This window comes from Chelonia mydas, chromosome 4 (assembly GCF_015237465.2).
Source record: "Chelonia mydas isolate rCheMyd1 chromosome 4, rCheMyd1.pri.v2, whole genome shotgun sequence".
Lineage (NCBI taxonomy): Eukaryota > Metazoa > Chordata > Testudines > Cheloniidae > Chelonia > Chelonia mydas.
Genome location: NC_057852.1, coordinates 125,762,256 through 125,783,376, shown reverse-complemented (window position 1 = coordinate 125,783,376; position 21,121 = coordinate 125,762,256). Strand labels below are relative to the sequence as shown.

Genomic DNA, 21,121 nt, shown 5'->3' with positions numbered 1-21,121 from the left:
TTGTGCGTGTGCACCAAATACTCTGTATTGTTTCTTTTGCTTCTGCAGATTGTGCCCTTGAGGGCCAGCTTCTACACACTGGCAGAGTGTCCCAACCAGACAAGGAGGAGAATGAAGCGGAGTAAGAAGGCTCAGGAATTGCTCCAATCGTCAGCAATTGCTCCAATCGTCAGCAATCAGGCCAATAGTGAGCACAGAGTGTGGAGAGAGACAATAAAAGAGAAACTACAAATGGACAGCCAAGAGAGGAGACAGGGTCACGAGCAGATAATAAAGTTTATGGAAGGTCAAATAGAGATGCTGAGGTCCCTGATTGAACTGTAGGCAGAACACATGCATGCTTGACTCCCACTGAAGTCCATATAGAATGGCATTTCTTGCCGTCCCCAAACTCCCCACACACATTCCTCTCACATTCCTGGCCTGTCGCGGTACCCCTTGCACTCCACCCCTAAGGATATTTTCCATTATGACAGCTGGACTTACATGAAGCTGTGAGATCCTCACTTCAGCGAGTGCTGCTCACTGTCACATCCCTTGTAAGAAATCATAGACTCACAGGACTGGAAGGGACCTTGAGAAGTCATCTAGTTCAGTCCCATGCACTCATGGCAGGACTAAGTATTATCTAGACCATTCCTGACAGGTGTTTGTCTAACCTGCTCTTAAAAATCTCCAATGATAGAGATTCTACAACCTCCCTAGGCAATTTATTCCAGTGCTTAACCACCCTAACAGTCAGGAATATTTCCTAGTGACCAACCTAAACCTCCTTTGCTGCAATTTAAGCCCATTGCTTCTTGTCCATTCCTCAGAGGTTAAGGAGAACAATTCTTCTCCCTCCTCCTTGTGACAACCTTTTATGTACTTGAAAACTGTTATGTCCCCTCTCAGTCTTCTCTTTTCCAGACTAAACAAACCCAATATTCTCAATCTTCCCTCATAGGTCATGTTTTCTAGACCTTTAATCATTTTTGTTGCTCTTCTCTGGACTTTCTCCAATTTGTCCACATCTTTCCTGAAATGTGGCGCCCAGAACTGGATACAATACTCCAGCTGAGGCCTAATCAGCTTACAACACTCCGGCTAATACATTCCAGAATGATGTTTGCTTTTTTTTTTTGCAACAGTATTACACTGTTAACTTATATTAAGCTTGTGGTCCACCCTGACCCCCAGATCCCTTTCTGCAGTACTCTTTCCTAGGCAGTCATTTCCCATTTTGTATGTGTGCAATTGATTGTTTCTTCCTAAATGAAGTACTTTGCATTTATCCTTATTGAATTTCATTCTATTTATTTCAGACCACTTCTCCAGTCTGTCCAGATCATTTTGAATTTTAATCCTATCCTCCAAAGGCTGCACTTGCAACCCTTCCCAGCTTGGTATCATCCGCAAACTTTATAAGTGTACTCTCTATGCCATTATCTAAATCACTGATAAAGTTATTGATCAGAACCAGACCCAGAACTGATCCCTGAGGGATCCCACTCGTTATGCTCTTCCAGCATGACTGTGAACCGTTAATAACTACTCCCTGGGAACAGTTTTCCAATCAGTTGCACCCACCTTATATTAGTTCCATCTAGGTTGCATTTCCCCAGTTTGTTTATGAGAAGGTTATGTGAGACAGTATCAAAAGCTTTACTTAAGTCAAGATATACCACGTTTACTGCTTCCCACCTATCCACAAGGCTTGTTACCTTGTCAAAGAAAACTATCAGGTTGGTTTGACACGATTTGTTCTTGACAAATCCATGCTCTTACTTATCACCTTATTATCTTCTAGATGTTTGCAAAGTGATTACTTAATTATTTCCTCCATTATTTTCCGGACACAGAAGTTAAGCTGACTGGTCTGTAATTCCCCTGGTTGTCCTTATTTCCCTTTTTATAGATTGGCACTATATTTGCCATTATCCAGTCTTCTGGATTCTCTCCCGTCTTCCATGACTTTTCAAAGATAATTGCTAATGGCTCAGATTTCTCCTCAGTCAGCTCCTTGAGTATTCTAGGATGCATTTCATCAGGCCCTGGTGACTTGAAGACATCTAATTTGTCTAAGTAATTTTTAAGTTGTTCTTTTCCTACTTTAGCCTCTGATCCTACCTCATTTTCACTGGCATTCACTACGTTAGACGCCCAATCACCACCAACCTTCTTGGTAAAAACCGAAACAAAGAAGTCATTAAGCACCTCTGCCATTTCCACATTTTCTGTTATTATTTTTCCTCCCTCATTGAGTAACAGGCCTATGCTGTCCTTGGACTTCCTCTTGCTTCTAATGTATGTGTAGAATGTTTTCTTGTTACCCTTTATGTCTCTAGCTAGTTTGATTTCGTTTTGTGCCTTGGCCTTTCTTATTTTGTCCCTACATACTTGTGTTATTTGTTTATATTCATCCTTTGTAATTTGACCTACTTTCCACTTTCTGTAGGACTTTTTATTTTTTTATTTTTAGATCATTGAAGATCTTCTGGTTAAGCCAGGGTGGTCTCTTGCCATGCTTCCTATCTTTCCTACACAATGGGATAGTTTGCTCTTGTGCCCTTAATAATGTTTCTTTGAAAAACTGCCAACTGTCTTCAATTGTTTTTCCCCTAAGACTTGCTTCCCATGGGATCTTACCGACCAACTCCCTGAGTTTACTAAAGTCCGCCTTCTTGAAATCCACTGTCTTTATTTTGCTGTTCTCCCTCCTACCATTCCTTAGAATCATGAACTCTACCATTTCATGATCACTTTCACCCAAGCTGCCTTCCACTTTCAAATTGTCAACCAGGTTCTCCCGATTTGTCAAAATCAAATCTAGAACAGCCTCTCCCCAGTAGCTTTCTCCACCTTCTGAAATGAAAAATTGTCTCCAATACATTCCAAGAACTTGTTGGATAATCTGTGCCTTGCTATGTTATTTTCCCCACAGACGTCTGAGTAGTTGAAGTCCAACATCACCACTAAGTCCTGTGCTTTGGATGATTTTGTTAGTTGTTCAAAAAAAGTCTCATCCACCTCTTTTTCCTGGTTAGGTGGTCTGTAGTAGTCACTACCATGACATCACCCTTTGTTTTACCCCTTTTATCCTTGCCCAGAGACTTTAACAGGTCTGTCTCCTATTTCCGTCTCAACCTCAGTCCAAGTATATACATTTTTAATATATAAGGCAACACACCCTCCCTTTTTTCCCTGCCCGCCTTCCTGAGTAAGCTGTACCATTCTATACCAAGATTCCAGTCATGCGTATTATCCCACCAAGTCTCTGTGATGCCAGCTATGTCATAGTTGTGTTTATTTATAGCATTTCGAGTTCATGCTTATTCCTCATACTTCTCGCATTAGTATACAGACATCTAAGATACTGATTTGATCCCCCCACCCCCAGCAGTTCTGTCTTGTCTCTCCTTTATCGCTGCTTTAACAGCCCATGCTCGCCCCGAAATTCTGACCCTTCTCCCAGGTCTCCATGTTTTTGACTTACCTGTGGACTTTGGTCACCTGCCCCCTTTGAACCTAGTTTAAAGTCCTCCTCACTAGGTTAGCCAATCTGCATCCAAATATGCTCTTCCCCTTCCTCGATAGGTGGACCCTAGCTGTGTTAATCTGTGTATTGCTGTTGAATAAAAATTGAGCCTTACAAAGACAGTGATTCTTTATTTGTGATCTACACAGGTATTTGCAACAGAAATTCAAACACAGTGGCATCTCAACACTCCACCTCTGAGGAAACTTTTCCCCCTTCACTTCACAAATGTGATTCAGAGCAGGCTGCTATGACCATGGAAATATTTTCCTCATTGAAGTCTAACATGCCAAAAAGGCAGCACCAGTGACCCAATAATCTCCCAGTGCACATTCTACAGTCATTTGACACCTGCTGAGCCTGTTGCTGAAGTGCTCCTTGCTGCTGTCAAGGTTTCCGGTGTATGGTTTCATGAGCCATGGGAGTAATGGGTAGGCTTGGTCTCCCAGAATCATTATGGGCATTTCCACATCCCCTAATGGAATCCTGTGGTCTGGAAAGAAAGACCCTACATGCAGCTTTCTATATAGGTCAGTGTTCCTGAAGATATGTGTGTCATGCACCTTCCTAACCACTCCACGTTGATGTCTGTGAATGACCCCAGTGATCTACCAGCACCTGCAATTCCATAGAGAAGTAGCTCTTTCTGTTGAAGTACTCTGTCGCAATATGGTCTCGGGCCAAAATTGGGATATGCATGCCATCTATCACCCTGCCACAGTTAAGGAATCCCATTGCTGCAAAGCCATCCACTATTTCCTGCACATTGCCCAGAGTCACAGTCCTTTGTAGCAGGAGGCGATTAATTGCCCTGCATACTTGCCTCACTGCAACCCCCAGGGTGGACTTCCCAGCTCCAAACTGATTTTCCATTGACCGGTAGCAGTCTGGAGTTGCCAGTTTCCACACTGCAATCACCACTCACTATTCCACTGTGATGGCAGCTCTTATTTCGGTGTCCTCGCGCTGCAGGGTGGGGGCAAGCTCTGCACACAGTTCAAGGAAGGTGACTTTGGGCATACGAAAGTTCTGCAGACACTGCTCACCATCCCATACCTGCATCACAATCCAATCTCACCACTCGGTGCTTGTTTTCCGAGCCCAGCAGCAACAGTCCACCGTGAGCAGCTGCTCCATGAAACTTGCCAACATCAAACTTGAATTGTTTCTTTCCATGGCACACAGCAGGACAGGCACCATGGATTCCTTTTGAGATTCGCAGCTCATGAAATACTGCAGGATCAGCTGCACTGTGTTCAAAACGCCTATCATAAGACTGGTGGGTAGTTCAAGATCTATGCTTTCAGGCAGAGATAGCAAGTGCAAAGTTTACAGGGACAGTTAAAGAACGTCATGAAATGCAGTCGGAAGACCTTGGAATTATGGGACGGAAAAGACGCCCCCATGATGGAGGTGATCCAGCCCCATTAGGCACTGCGATCCAATCCCAGAATTCCTAGCAGGAGAAAGTGGCGATTTGCACAGTGGAATAGCGACCCACAGTGCACTGTTCTATTGGTGCTAGAGCACAGCTGCGGACATGCTCCGCTGACACAAAGGAGTGTTGTGTGAACATGCACAAGTGATGTAATTACAACAGTTTATGACAGTTGATATAACTTAATTTGACTTAACTCTGTGGTGTAGACATGGCCATAATATGAATATAGTATCTAAATTCTCTATTGCTGAAAGTACAGATATCTCAAATCCTTCCTTGTCAGGTTAATAAGAAAAACAGTAGACTAATGACGTTGACTCTTAAAGTTATCTTCATGAATTGGATTTTTTCCAATATACATATACAAAAAACTACATTAAAAGAATATTAAGGTTGCAAAGGAGCACGGTACCAGCCCGCAGCAGAGCACAGACCTAGAGCCTCCGCCTCTGCCCCCTACTGCCCCCGGTGCTCTGTGGGGCACTGTGCCTGACTGCTCCTGAGTTGCCCAGCTCTACCAACTTTTCAGGAAAGGCTAAATGTGGTGCGCCCAGCCTCCAAGTGAACCATGCTTGACCCCCAAGCAAGCCATGGGCACTGCCAGCAGGTCCACACTGTGCACAGCTAGCCCCAGCCCCATCGCGAGTGCCCAGTGCACCGAGCAAAGTTTTCATGGGCATATGCAGTACACCATGGAGCCCAGACATTTGCAGAAGTCCAGCTGCACTGGTTGCAAAAGCACTCCGTGGGGACTCTCTCCTTCCCACAGCTCCTCTGGGACTCCAGCTCTGGTATTCCAGTATTCACCACTGCTTTGTGAGGTAGATATAATCCCCTTTCCTATACCTCAGTGCTTACCAGCTGCCCTGGGTCAGGAAGGGGCTGTTCAGGGGCATCCTCCCTCTCGGGGCTGCTGCAGCCCAAGGCTCGGTGATGAACCCAGGGCACTGAAAATTGACCAGCAGCACATGGGGATGGTGCTGAGGCTCGCGAGGAGATCCTGGCAGCTCCCTCCTGCTGGGCTGGACTTGCTTTCCTTGCCCACAAATTGCCACCTCCTGCTCTCTAATCTGCCTCCTCCCTAGAGCCACCACATGTCCTTCAAGCTGCCTGGCACTTGTGAGGCAGCTGGGTGCCAGCAGAGGCTGCCACACACATGGCAGAAATAGGCAGGTGGACCAACGTCCACGCCACATCCCTTCCCGAGGCAGTCGGCTTGCGGGTGGGGCCTGGGAAGCGAGACCCCTACTCTGCAGCATAGTCTTTCCCATAACTCTTTGTACGTTGCATTTGATTGGCTTATCGGTGACATCTGCATGTTCAAATAACTTTATTGGTATGCGTACTGCTAACATACAGTGAAGCACAAGCGACGTCTATTTTAAAAAAACGTATGCACAACATGATCTATTTTTTAAAGTTTGTTCACGACCCTTTCATACATTCTTGCAACCCACTTTTGGGTTCTGACCCAAGGGTTGAGAAGCACTGCTTTAAATGATCACATACTATTTTTTCCACAGGACCCCTAACTCCTGCTACCTGCTCCACTGGTGACATTGTGACAAACCATTGTGCCAAATGGCAAAGGGTTCACTGTTCTTTACAAGCAACTCCTGTCAAACTCATTAAACCTAACGTACTGCTTTTGTGGTATTTGTCCATAAATCATAGCTTATGATGTTTCTTCAGAAAGTTTGTAACTTATCAATACTCAATCACCGCCACATATGTGTACAGTTGATGTTTAAGGAATAATGTAACTATATTGACAATTACGCCCTTGTGGTCTTGGAGGGAGTAAGAGTCACCAGTGAATAATGTGTCTCGATGATGTCCCATTCAAGCTGGAGGGAGTTGTCACTCCTCTGCGGCTAGTTGATATGTAATGTATTGCTCGATTGTCTACTTTTGCACCAACCCAGAAAAGTCAATGGAAAACCATCAAAGACAAACTATAAAAATTGAAACCACTTGGGAGTGAAAAGGAATTATATGACTGCGAGGCAATCACACTGTGCATGAAAGACTGATTCAACACAGGGTAGAGAAAGACACACTGGATCCATTCACTGAGGAGGTACCTTGATGAACGTCTGAGTCATAGCTCTCTGGGGCTAGCGAATGATGTGGAAGGAGAATCAGAATCATTATTAGATAGGAAAGATAACTGTCAATAAGTGTAGGCTCTTGTTCATGTTTTATGATTTAGTTTTATATGTACCCATAGGTATCCATCAGTCACACTTGCTTCTGTTGAATCTCTATTCTTTCTTAAATAAATTTCCTTTCATTTTTCTATCATTGAACTCAAGGACTGTGTGTGATGCAAGAGTGGTGGTAAGGTAAAATTGGTAAACTGGGGTACACTCTTTCTTTGGAAACAGTGGATCTGGAATTTCTGTGGGTATCCAAAGGTCAGGGGCTGGATACCACAGGGAGATAGTTTCCAGAGATTTAAGGGGAGGCCTAACCAGGGCAAAACAGGGCTGGTACAGAGGTAACACCTACCTGGCCCATGCAAGACATCTTCATGTTGGAGGCAGGTGGCAATAAGATGACTCACAGCCCTGGGTGCCCTAAGAAATCTAACCAACATCTAAAGTAGTACTCAAATGCAAAGAAGTATCTGCTGAACAGAATCACTGTTTAGAGTCTGGTTTCAATACATGAAATGCTTAGGTACCTTCTGTACTACATACAATATTTATAGTAGTATGTCATAGGTGTTTTCACTTTCCAATAACCTGTATCCCCATATATTATTTGTTCTGTACCTATGACCTATTATTTCATTTTGCAAAATCTTTTATTAAAAATTACCTTTTTCCCCAACAAAGGTTGTAATATATACTATATCAACAGTAAAATTCCCCACTGTGGTACAATGGGAGTAGGGCATCAGGATCCTCATTTTGGTTTAAAAATCAATTTAAAATAATTTTTATGGATTTAATTGGCATTATCACCTGACGTCTGTATCCAGATGTAAGATAAATATAACCAAAAAGTTGGTCTCATATGAAAACAGTGAGGTTATCTCAGGCAGGGCATTTTCCAACACCCATCAAAGTCAATGGGAACTTTTCCATTGACTTCAACAGGTGTTGAATCAAGCTTATGCTGCATGACAGTTTACATATCAATGAAAACGATAAACGTATTGCAGCCACTATTATAGAGAGAAAGTGGCAGCTGTTATTTTCTAACTGACATGGATTACTTAGTCAAGTAGCCAGATGCAACATCCATTTCAGAATTAGGATTATATTGCATAGGAAATTGATGAAATATATTATATAGTTTAGAAAGTTGGTGTACCTTGGCTTCAGCAAAGGGCAGAACTCCACCTATCTCCTTTTTAAGAAGAATCTGATTAAAATTACTTGACATTTATAATATATAATATTTTCACTGTGCCTTTCATTTCAAGATCCTACTTCTAATGACGGAAGGAAAAAAATAAAGTGGAAATATTTTACCACATCAGTGGATGCATTCCATATTGAGTGTCAACTACTCAGACTGATGAGTGCAAAAATAATATTCACTTTAAATATTTTACTGCATTTTGCAGTTTTACAGCATGGTTTGGGGTCTTTGACTGAATGTGCTATAAAAATGAAAGCGTACATACAGATAGCAGTTGCCATTAAAGAATCAGTATTTACCAACAGTTATTATGCAGCAGTATTCAAGAAACCACTATACTTCTCTCTTCCTAGATTAGGAAATAACTGTGGTATCTGAGATACCACTATATGCCACTTCTTCCCAGACCTGAAGAAGAGCTCTGTGTAGTTCAAAAGCTTGTCTCTTTCACCAACAGAAGTTGGTCCAGTAAAAGATATTACCTTACCCATTTTGTCTCTCTAATATCCTGGGACCAACATGGCTACAAGAACACCACTGCAAACCACTATGTAGTGCATTTTTTATGGCTACCATATATATGTATCAGTGGTTCTTAACCTGGGGTGCATGCACCCCCTGAGGGTGTGAGATGCCCTTTCCGGGGGTGCGAGACATGCCAGATTTTTTTAGAAGGTAAATCATCAAAAACACAAATTAAGCACAGGCACGTAAGTACAATTACTTTGTTTCATCAAACCTATGTATTTATTAACATTATACATTTTTAAATGATTACTGTAATATACAAACAAAAAAAATATATCTAGGTTTAAAAAACTGACCTACTCCAACGATTTTTGATAAGGGGTGCAAAACATATTTTGAGAACCAAAAGGGTGCAGGCTGCAGTAAAGGTTAAGAACCACTGATACATGTAAAATAATTTCACCAAGAACTGCACGAATTTAACTATTGAAATGGAACGCGATAACTGATGTATAAAAAGTGGCTGTTAAATGGTTATCAATTCAGGAGAGAATGTTGAAACTATATATTGAAATTCCAGGTACAATAGGCAATATGTTATTATCCAATTGGAATATGTACTCTTGCCAAAAAAAAGAGCATTATGAGATCTTCATTGACTCCAGTGACATTGATATGAAAAATGTCTGCACCCTGAAGCAATTAAAGACTTTAAACCAAAATATGAAAATAAGGTAAAGCATCTACATGGACCCAACATGATTCTGATTTAAGGATTACAATTAAACAATTTATTATAGAGAAAAAATTATATATAAAAAAATTACAAAGCCATAGAGGGCTGCATACCATTATCTAGTGGGTGAACCTTTCTGAAGTATGCAATAGTTTAGATACAATAATATCAAGAAACCAACACTGCATACTAACAGATCTAAACTACTGTCCCATCTCCAACTTCTTCCACTAATCAATAAATGACAAGAATTAGATGCCAACAGCACCTAACTTCTTACAGTATCTTGGCACCTCCACATTCAGTATTCGAACCAGACGATAGCATGGAGATGGCTTTAACATCAAAGGTTGCAGTGATGAGTCCTAAACTCCAGAACAATTTGCCAAACAAAAATCACAATAATCCCTAATCTAACACTTTTCAGAGCCCAGCGAAAAACCAGATCATTGACAGAAGACTATTGGGCAATAACAGGTGGCGAAAAATGAAGGTGAGGGAGAGAGAGGAAACAGAGAAGTTAAGAAAGAAGTAATCAAAGGCAGAAATAGAAAAATAATCCCAAAGCAATTTTAAGCAGCCTAATCCTAGGAAGGTATAGACAGACCATTTTAAATTTTATGCTTTTCTTAATTTTTATGTCCAGCAGCTAAATACTGTAGTGATTAGAGGCCTCAATGACCTAAGATAGATACAAATGCACGCAAAAATATCTTTAGGCGTTGTAAAACAAGATTTTCTACACAATTGTAGATTTGGTTCCATGAGTGAGGACTGTGAAGTATTCTTTTCTGTCACACACATAGACATTTTCCACACCACATAATGTTAGCACATCTCCAGTTGAACTTCTCCCTTGTCTGAAAAAAACAAAATATAAAAAACAAAACACAAAAAGCCAAACCCACAAACCTAAGTCTAAAAGGTACAAGACACCTAAGATGTTTTGAACAAACTAAATCTGAAGTCTTCTCCAAACAATATTCCTGGACAGACATCTGTAATGATAGAATCAAGACACAGAAAACAGTTAGCAGGTAGGAGAAAATGTGCTTCTGAAACTAATCGTCAACAGTACAAAAAGTGGAGTTTGCCAAATCTCACTACTGGGAAACAGACAAAAGAATGCAAAGAAGAGAGCATGACAAACAAGGAAGATGAATATCTAGCTCAGGGATAGGCAACCTATGGCACGGGTGCTAAAGGTGGCATGCGAACTGATTTTCAGTGGCACTGACACTGCCCGGGTCCTGGCCACCAGTCCAGGGGGCTCTGCATTTTAATTTAATTCTAAATGAAGTTTCTTAAACATTTAAAAAATCTTATTTACTTTACATACAACAATAGTTTAGTTATATATTATAGACTTATAGAAAGAGCCCTTCTAAAAATGTTAAAATGTAATACTGGCATGCTAAACCTTAAATTAGAGTGAATAAATGAAGACTCGGCACACCATTTCTGAAAGGTGGCCGACCCCTGATCTAGCCTATTAAGCTATAGTCACATTATAGACAAATACTGTGCATGTCAATGCAACATTTATCCTATAATGTATAGCAAAAGTGTCAGGTGATTGTCGTGCACAAATCTTCTGCAGTAGCCTCTCCCCTCTCAGCCCAGGAAGTATCAAGGCCCAAATGGTGTGTGCTCACAGACTTCTATGGGAAAAGAACTTCTGGGTATCCTATAAGCTTCCTTAATGCACTGGTATGGCATACTGTCCATCACACTAAACGGTCCTCATATTTTAATAAATGACAAGAAGTGTTAGTTTTTCTATATTTATAAAGTTCTATAGTCTATTCAATAATTCATTCAAACATTCAATAGTCTATTCGGTAATTCATACATTCAGAAAGAATGTAACTCCTTTTCCAGACTCAGTGCTCTGCAGTCATAACTAACTTGTAGATGATTTACCTCTTATAGTCCATTGAGTGGAATCTTAGGCCATAGCCTTAGTAAATAGGTTTCTGATGTTATGGGTGAAGCCATCTTATTTACAAACAAAGTTCCTGCAGGCTCACTACGTCTTTTGGCTGCCCCACTAGCCAGGAGGAAGGGTTGTGGAAAGGGTGCCTAGTGCTGTTTATTATAAGTAGGAGCCCATCATTGCCTAATTGTCTTCTATGACGAGATAACGGGCTCTGTGGATGAGGGGAAAACAGTGGACGTGTTATTCCTTGACTTTAGCAAAGCTTTTGATACGGTTTCCCACAGTATTCCTGCCAGCAAGTTAAAGAAGTATGGGCTGGATGAATGGACTATAAGGTGGATAGAAAGCTGGCTAGATTGTCGGGCTCAATGGGCAGTGATCAATGGCTCCATGTCTAGTTGGCAGCCGGTATCAAGCGGAGTGCCCCAAGGGTTGGTCCTGGGGCCGGTTTTGTTCAATATCTTCATTAACGGTCTGGAGGATGGCGTGGACTGCACGCTCAGCAAGAGTGAAGAGGACACTAAACTGAGTGGTAGATATGCTGGAGGGTAGGGATAGGATACAGAGGGACCTAGACAAATTAGAGGATTGGGCCAAAAGAAATCTGATGAGGTTCAACAAGGACAAGGGCAGAGTCCTGCACTTAGGACAGAAGAATCCCATGCACTTCTACAGACTAGGGACCGAATGGCTAGGCAGCAGTTCTGCAGAAAAGGACCTAGGGGTTACAGTGGATGAGAAGCTGGATATGAGTGAACAGTGTGGCATTGTTGCCAAGAAGGCTAAGGGCATTTTGGGCTGTATAAGTAGGGGCATTGCCAGCAGATAGAGGGACGTGATCGTTCCCCTCTATTTGACATTGGTGAGGCCTCATCTGGAGTACTGTGTCCAGTTTTGGGCCCCATACTACAAGAAGGATGTGGAAAAATTGGAGAGAGTCCAGCGGAGGGCAACAAAAATTAATAGGGGGCTGGAGCACATGACTTACGAGGAGAGGCTGAGGGAACTGGGATTGTTAGTCTGCGGAAGAGAAGAATGAGGGGGGATTTGATAGCTGCTTTCAACTACCCGAAAGGTGGTTCCAAAGAGGATGGCTCTAGACTGTTCTCAGTGGTAGCAGATGACAGAACAAGGAGTAATGGTCACAAGTTGCAATGAGGGAGGTTTAGGTTGGATGTTAGGAAACACTTTTTCACTAGGAGGGCGGGTGAAGCACTGGAATGGGTTACCTAGGGAGGTGGTGGAATCTCCTTCCTTACAGGTTTTCAAGGTCAGGCTTGACAAAGCCCTGGCTGGGATGATTTAGTTGGGTATTGGTCCTGCTTTGAGCAAGGGGTTGGACTAGATGACCTCCTGAGGTCCCTTCCAACCCTGATATTCTAGGAGTCTGTGATCATCTGATACACACTAAGGATCCTTTGTGATTGTTTAGGTTTCTTCTTGGACATAAGACTTCCAGAATGGGATTCTTTAACTGGGAAGAGACAGCTAAAAATGATCGCATCCCCTTCCTGACTTCTCTGCAGACTGGTAAGATCTGTACTTCTAATTCTATATTGCAAAATTGGGGGGGAGTTCAGGCAATTTGATAGAAAAATTAGGCTTGTAAATCTTATTGCAGGAGCAAAATTTCGACCACTTCCCCTGTATATCTGATGCAGAGATAAATAGCCTTGAATTCTTGAGGGCATAGTCCAACAAACCATCCAAACGTCTGGCTACTATAAGGGGAAGAACCATTATTCATAATTTAAATGAAAAATACTATCATCATCATCCTGCTGCAAACGTATCAGTGGTCAGAGCCACAAAGCCAAGCAGACTGGGTCAGAATTTCTCCAAAATAGTCACTAAGATTGTGTGATCCCTGATCCCTATTATTTAAATTACTAAAGGGTGTGTGTGGGGGGGGGGAATTATATTTATAGTTTACTTTAGATGTAGGTAGTTTCTTCACAAGTTTCTACCTCTTTGAATGTGTGTCATCCATTAGATGACAGCAAAAGACGCTTACGAATAAGAGTTAGTATATATATGAGGTGTAAAAATATGTTTTACTGAGAAAACTCTCAATCATTTTTCCAATTAATTATATCTGTCTAAAATACCACGAAACAAAGTCTAATGAAGTCTGAACTTTAAATACACTGCTAATATTGCATCTGTGTAAGGAAAGAAAAGAAAAAGAGTCTCAGAGTACCTTTCTATTGAACAACTGTTTTGAGTGTGAAACCTTGCACACCAATTCCATTATATTTTGTACAACAGAGAGAGAGAACACTTTTGTTCTATTTCCTAAAGGAAAAGGGGAACTATCCTTCCTTTACACCTCTTTGGTGCTGGACTGGAGAGATTATGGTAATTTGGGGAGATGAAAAATGTTGTAGAGAAACACACTCGATTAACTTTTGAGATTCTGATTCTAAAACAATCTTCACTTTCTGCAATGTAACTTCCTAAGAGATGAAATAGTCTGCCAAATCTAACTTTTTTCCATTATTAAGGGGAGTGGTAAGGATGCAAAAAAAGTTTCTGGAGGCAAATCTGAACAGATGCTCTGGCACTGGAGGAAGACTAAACGGATTTTTCCTTAGAATTTTGTGTGACAACATGATTTCTTTTGGGGGAATGCATTGACCAAAAGCCACGTGATCACTTTTCACTGATCAAAAAAAGAAAAGGAGTACTTGTGGCACCTTAGAGACTAACCAATTTATCTGAGCATGAGCTTTTGTGAGCTACAGCTCACTTCATCGGATGCATACTGTGGAAACTGCAGAAGACATTATTACATACACAGACACCATGAAACAATACCTCCTCCCACCCCACTCTCCTGCTGGTAATAGCTTATCTAAAGTGATCATCAAGATGGGCCATTTCCAGCACAAATCCAGGTTTTCTCACCCTCCGCCCCCCCACAGACAAACTCACTCTCTTGCTGGTAATAGCCCATCCAAAGTGACCACTCTCTTCACAATGTGTATGATAATCAAGGTGGGCCATTTCCTGCAGGAATCCAGGTTCTCTCACCCCCTCACCCCCCTCCAAAAACCACACACACAAACTCACTCTCCTGCTGGTAATAGCCTATCCAAAGTGACCACTCTCCTTACAACGTGCATGAAAATCAAGGTGGGCCATTTCCAGCACAAATACAGGTTTTCTCACCCCCCACCCCCCATACACACACTCTGAAACCTTTCACTGATCAGAAATTCCCCTAACCTCTTTCCTTTCTTACTTCACATTAAGAGATATCTTTGTTCTTGCTCTCCATTTCTGTTTCTTGTAGAGGCCTGATGAATGAGAAACTAACTGCAGAAGACTAAACCCATCTCACTTAGGTTCAAAATATGGACAATCACAACTGACTATATGACTGATATAGCTGCCGATTCCTCCTTCCCTCACTCCAGCAGTGGGAAGAGCAGGAAGAGTGGTTATTCAGAAAAGGATCAGGCATTGAAAAAGATTAGACTAATGTATTGTACTGTCAGTTTCCTTCTCTGTTTTTCTGCCCCACTGCAGTAAAAGTATAGTATAGAGCAGCAACAAGTATATATCCATGCAATATAAAAGTCACATACAAGAAACTTTCATGCCATGTAATTTCTTGAATGGAAGCAGTAAGTAAACTAATGAAATGATGAAAAAAGGAAAGGTTCTAACAAAAGGGCACCCAAAAAGTCATTAGTTTTCTTTTTACAAAAAAAAATTATTTATTTTGCCACCTTTTGACAATAGCAAAAAGGAGGAACACACTTCAGCCTGCAGTAGCAACAGTCAAAACACAACATAGTGATTTATCATGACTCCATTATTTCAGTGAAGAATAAAATGGAGATGGCTTTCTTGTCTGACAAGAGGGCACTAGACAGGGCCATCTTAGAAAGGCAAACAAATGTATTAAGAATGCAGCAGAAGTTGCAAGGATTCTCTACTTGCAAGAAAATTAAGATAAACGTTATTGTCAAGTAATTTAGGCTCTGAGTTTTACCCATGTAACAAATGTTATAATTTACTAGGTCCAAAGTGTGATCTGGATTCTAATTTTTAAAGCTAAAAGAACTCCATCGCTTTCTTACTGAGAAATCTAAACAGCAGCCACTATTTATATAGGATAAATAATGCTTTTCAAATTACTACTGAACTCAGATTCCAGGAGTTGTGCAGACATGGCTAATATTGTTGTACAAAGAAATTTACAAAAAATTTAGCCGTGTTGGCTTGCTCACCATAAGAAAAAAAGCCTGTTAAATGGAAAATTAGTGGGAGAAAATTATTTTCAAACTTCTAAAAGGGTTTTTATAAACTATATATACACAACAAGTTAGAGTCTCCATTTAAATTATTTCCAGTTGTTGCAAACTAAGTGTTGCAATGATAGCAGTTTCAACCAGGGACCAAAGACTGATTCTATCAACAAAGATCAAGACAGTTTTGACAGATATTTGACGCAGAACGACACAAAAGGAAACTATGGAATCTTCTTAAAATGCAGGGAGTCTTTCAAACCATAATTTCCTAACATTTTACCATTCGGTTTTGACATTCAACTGCTTCAATCTGGCAAAGGGGCATATTGATTAGGACTGATCAGTCCTAAGCAATCATAAACAACGAGTACTATTGTAAACTATGGTAAATGACCATATATTAGATTAAAACTGTACAGGCTGAGAAATCAGTCTAATGCTTTTTAAGCTGTTTGGTGCATACGTCTTCAAAATAAAATTATCCTGCATACTTTTATATCCAGTCTAAGATCAATTTACACAAGACTCTATGATGTACAAATAGATGTGGATGAGCACCATTCCTACTTCTTTCCTAATTGTCTTGGATCATATATTTAAAGTACACCTAACCTAAGGGACAACTTGTAACACTTCAGAATGTCAGTTCAGTTTGACTGCCATATCCATTCCATATGATCAAGTTACAGTAGAAGATACTACAGACTTGCAAAACTTTATCATGTTCTTACTATAAGCACTTGAGCAGACCCATTGACTTCAAAGTGTTGACTATTTAAGATTAAATACATGCATAACTATTTGCAAAATCAAGACCAAAAAGATTCATTAATCCAGTATAGTCAGTGAGCAGAAATTGAGAAGGCCACAAGTTGTGGGGCGGCCGGGGGGGAAGAGAAGGAGCAAGGGGATGAGGGGTTCGGTTTTTTGTTGTTGTTCTTTTTTAAACATATTTTAGCCTACAACAAATTTATTGTTAAATTTACTTTTCTAGCACAGAGTCTCAGCCAGCCAATCTGAACAAGTCAACTAAAAAACTCACAGGTTTTAAATTTTAAAACAAAATAAGTCTTTGTTATTACAGAGCTATTTGGAGTTGAGGAAATACACCATTTGTTATTTCATTTGAAAAGTACTTATTGGATTTTTAGAGATAACCCCCCTCAACGTCCAAATCCCACCCTCACAATTTCTCCCTTAAATCCAAGTGTCAAAATTAGGATTAAAAATCCTGACTGCACACACACCATCATTTTACCTGGGCTGTTTGCTAGTGTGTCATCAAATCACTAGTGACTGGACATTTTAAATTTTGGATGCCAGCCCAGTTGCAAATAAAAAACCCTCAGATGAGCCACCACCAAGAAGTCACATGAGCTCCATAGGCGGCATGTATAATAGGCCAGCGGAGGCTAAACCTCCCCTAACCTAGCCTGTGGCGCCTCCCATGCTCCACCCCAAGATCCCACCCTTGCTCCCCCTCTCCCTCCAAGCCGGTGTGGTCTGAGCTTGGGCTGGTGGCGTGGAGCTTGGGCTCGGCTGGTGGCCTGGGCTGGTGCTCACTCTGGCCGGCGGCCCAGGGCAGCTCGGGTTGACCCAGGGATCAGGCTGGATCTCAGGCTGGTGCTCAGACTGGACCAGGAGTTGGGACAGTTTGGCTGGGGCTCCTCCTGCCATGGGGCTGGAGGGGCTCAAGCCTCTGGCGGGCAGGACCTTGGGTGGAAGGGGCAGGGCTGGGGGGGTGGGGGGGGGCTAGCCTCCCCAAAGGGGGGGTGGTTCACCCATCGTCCATGATGAGTGAATACTAATGAGAAGCCATCAGAGCTTTCCATCCCATTTTGTCAATAAATAATAATAATACCTAGCTCTTACATTGCATTTTTCATCAGTAGATTTCAAATACACATTACAAAGTATCACTGTCCCTATTTTACAGAAACCAAAACTGATGCACAGATAAGTGACAAGATTTGCCCAAGTTACACAACAAGCCAATGACAGAGCCAGGAAAAGAATTCTGGTCTCCTGAATCCCATTCTATTGCTCTGTTTACTAGGCCATACTGCATCCCTTTCTTGACATATGTCAAATATATACACAGTGTTGTTAAAAAAAAAAAAAAAAGATAGTGTATATCCTGAACAAAGCAACATAATGAAACGTGAATTGAAGGTACAAGTGATTATGTATGTCAATTCATTTGAGTACAAGATGTATCTGAAATTAATTTACCTCCTGGGACAAATAACCAATTTCTACATAAAGCTAGCAACTTTTACTTAAACAAACATTTATGTCTAAAATAAATATATAAGATACCAAACTAAAAATAACTAATCATTACTATTGTACTATATCACCTGAGGGGTTGTTTTTTTTTTTTTACTCCCACTCCTCAAACAAAGAAAAAAACAACAACAAAAAACCCATATAACGCCGCCTCGCCCCCCCCCCCCCCGGTCACTAAAAATAAAGCATGTAGAGCATAACACAACTAATGGTATTTCTTAAATGCTTTTGTGGAACTGCAATAACTGTGTTAAATATTATTTTTGTATTGTAATACAGTTTCAGCAATATAACTCTCACTAATTTGTAAATATATTTTAATAATTCTGAGCACTAATCTGAACAATCTTCCAATCTAAGCAATTCAATTTCATGTGTTTTCATGGAATGGTGTTTCATCAAAATAATTCAGGGCTTTCTAACCACAGGTTTCATAACAGATACCAGGAGTTGGGAGGAGAAAGAGTGGGATTATGTCCTGACACAGGAGACTGAGAAAGAGTCCCAATAAAACATTTAAGATGCTTATAAGATTTGCTATTGACAAAGTCCAGGATGGACTATGCTGAACTACTAGTTCTAATGTGTACTTTAAAAAATCAAATATTCCACCAGTACATTAAAAGTATATATATATATATATATTTTACAAAAAATATTATTTGTAATAATAATAATGTTTTCCCAAAACTTTTTCACAATAAACCATTAAAAGAAAAATTTTCACATTCTTTCCATATTCCACACAATTAATCAGTAACTAGTATCTCCACTTAGCCTCTTCTTTGTCCCATTCCTTCAAGAGTCAGTATGATCAGCAACTTTTCTCCAAACAAATAAGCATGACATTCGTGTCCATATGAAATGATCTGCTTCATCAGCTGAAACACTTTTGCAAAAAGTGTAACATAGCACCTTAACTTCTTCTCAGCTGAAGCAGGAGTAGGAGCATGGTCAAAGTCTATTAGGCTCCGTTCTTAATTACCACAATAAAGACTGACCACAATATCAACTTTCTGGTTTTATTTAAACTTCTTTTTCCGCATAGGCCATTTTCCATTTGATACTGTCAAATTTTAGAAAGCAATCAAATATATGTATACAAGTATCATATTCATGTTTTAAAATGGGGAAGCCGTTCAAAGCTTTATTTTCAGACAAGAAAGAAAAATGCTTTATTTCAGAAAAACAAAAAACAAGTGAATACAATGCATAGAATGACATGCTTTACCCATATTGCTACTTGGTGACATAAAAATCTATGCAAAGTTTTTTGTTTTGCTTTTGTTGGGGCAGGAAGGTTCTTTATTATTATGAAACATATAAAAGATTGATTCCATTCACTTATGTGAACACCGATACAATTGGCTGGTGATCATTCAGAACCAACAAGAAAGATCCATTTCTAGAATTATTAGGACTATACAACAAAATGTTTACCGCAATCCTGCCCCTCCTTAAAAGCCTCTTCAGTGTTAATTCCCAGAGTAAGGCTACAGGTCTTCTGCTAAAAAATTCTCTAGATTCTGTAATCCTTTTCTCTTTAATCTCCAGCCTATGAAGAGAGATTATGAGATCCACATATGCATAGTGAGCGAGGATTTAAGTAACTTTACATCTCACCGTACGTTTGATTTAAACAGTAGCTCTGGACACTGAATCATTTTGTCCTTTAAGATTTAAGGTTTTATAGGTGTATGTCTTGATATGTTCAACAATCATGCAATTTTATAAACCAACTGTTTGTATGTGGTTAATAGACAAAATTACATTTCAATATATCAATATATATGACATTAAGATTCATCATTCATCTCTGCAGGTTATTTCGGGGGGGGGGGGGGGCGGAGGAGGAGGGAAGAGAGCGAGCGTTTTCCAGGTTCATCCCTGGCGAAAAGGTTTAAATGTGTTACTACTAATTCTGTTTAAACGATTTTTCCCACTACTACCATTCTAGGAATATTTTTAAAGCAATTCCTTGTTAACGTTTTCATTAGTCTGTTTAAACTATTCTATTATACTTTTTTGTTTCTCATGGTAACCAATTTTATTTGACTTAACAGAAGCTGTTCAAATATTTAAAGGCACTAAGAGATGGCAGGAGTTTATCTAGGAGCATACATGTTGTGTCACATATATTCCTTTCCTCGCTCTTATTTTTATCTCCCCCCCCAGAAATAGTAACAACCAAAAAGGATACTAACTGGACATATTGTATCAGGAACGTGTTCACTTCATCTGCTTATGTTAAAATCCAAGTTACAATGGGCACATTTAGAAATTACAAGCTCCGTAGTTAAAACAGATGCTTCTGACGTTCCTTCATATGTACTGTATCCCTCTGCCAATACCGTCAAGCGCAACGCAAGAACTAAAGTATAAACATCTGCAACACCTCTCTGTTTTGTTAACATTCTTTCACACATTTTACTGCTAACTCCAAAAAAGGAGGATCGACAGTGTAAAAACAGTGAAATTGGAAACATCTGTGAGATAGCTACGGAAAACGGAATGAAACATGAATAAACAAAAACATGGCGAAAGTGGCCTGGGGTTGTTACACTGTCAGATCATTTTTCCAAGCCCAACATCAAGGCTTTTGTTACAACCAAAGCGGTCATTTGCATGGAGAACCAACAGGGTTTCTTCTTCTTCAGCGTTTCCCAGATCGTAACACACACTCGCTCTCTTCCATACACACACAGGCAAATCTTCCCCGTTGCAAACAAACAATACAGCTAAACACACATATTTTCGCAACTGCGGAATCTACAGATTATAAACAACACTCCGCATACTTAACAGTTTGGTGCTGAGACGTAATTTAGCCATAAAATAACAGACAAACCTTTGGAGCGCTGCCCCAGCCGGAGTTCCTCTCCCTCTCCCTCTCCCTCTGCTCTGCTGTTACTGACAAGATCAGGCTGAGATTAACAAGTCCATGCTACTGAACAGTTTTACTCCTCAGGTTATTCCACGCACTTTATGTGCTCTAAATAATATCAAACTTCTCAGAAAGTTTAAAAATAGTGAATTAGAGAGGAACAGAACACAGTAATGGGAAAGCAGAAAACAGTGTCCGGGCAGTTATTACAGCAGC

The 21,121-nt window shown here is 40.4% G+C and overlaps 1 protein-coding gene across 2 annotated transcripts in view; it reads right to left on the bottom strand.

Moving 5' to 3' along the window:
* CTBP1 (C-terminal binding protein 1) overlaps positions 1 to 21,121 on the bottom strand; it is a 408,406-nt gene extending 387,285 nt beyond the window's left edge. The window contains exon 1 of one of the 2 annotated variants that reach the window (XM_027826156.3): positions 20,870 to 21,121. The gene's annotated coding sequence lies outside the window, so the exon portion shown is untranslated. The remainder of the gene's footprint in view (positions 1 to 20,869) is intronic. The other variant, XM_043544846.1, reaches the window with a different exon arrangement.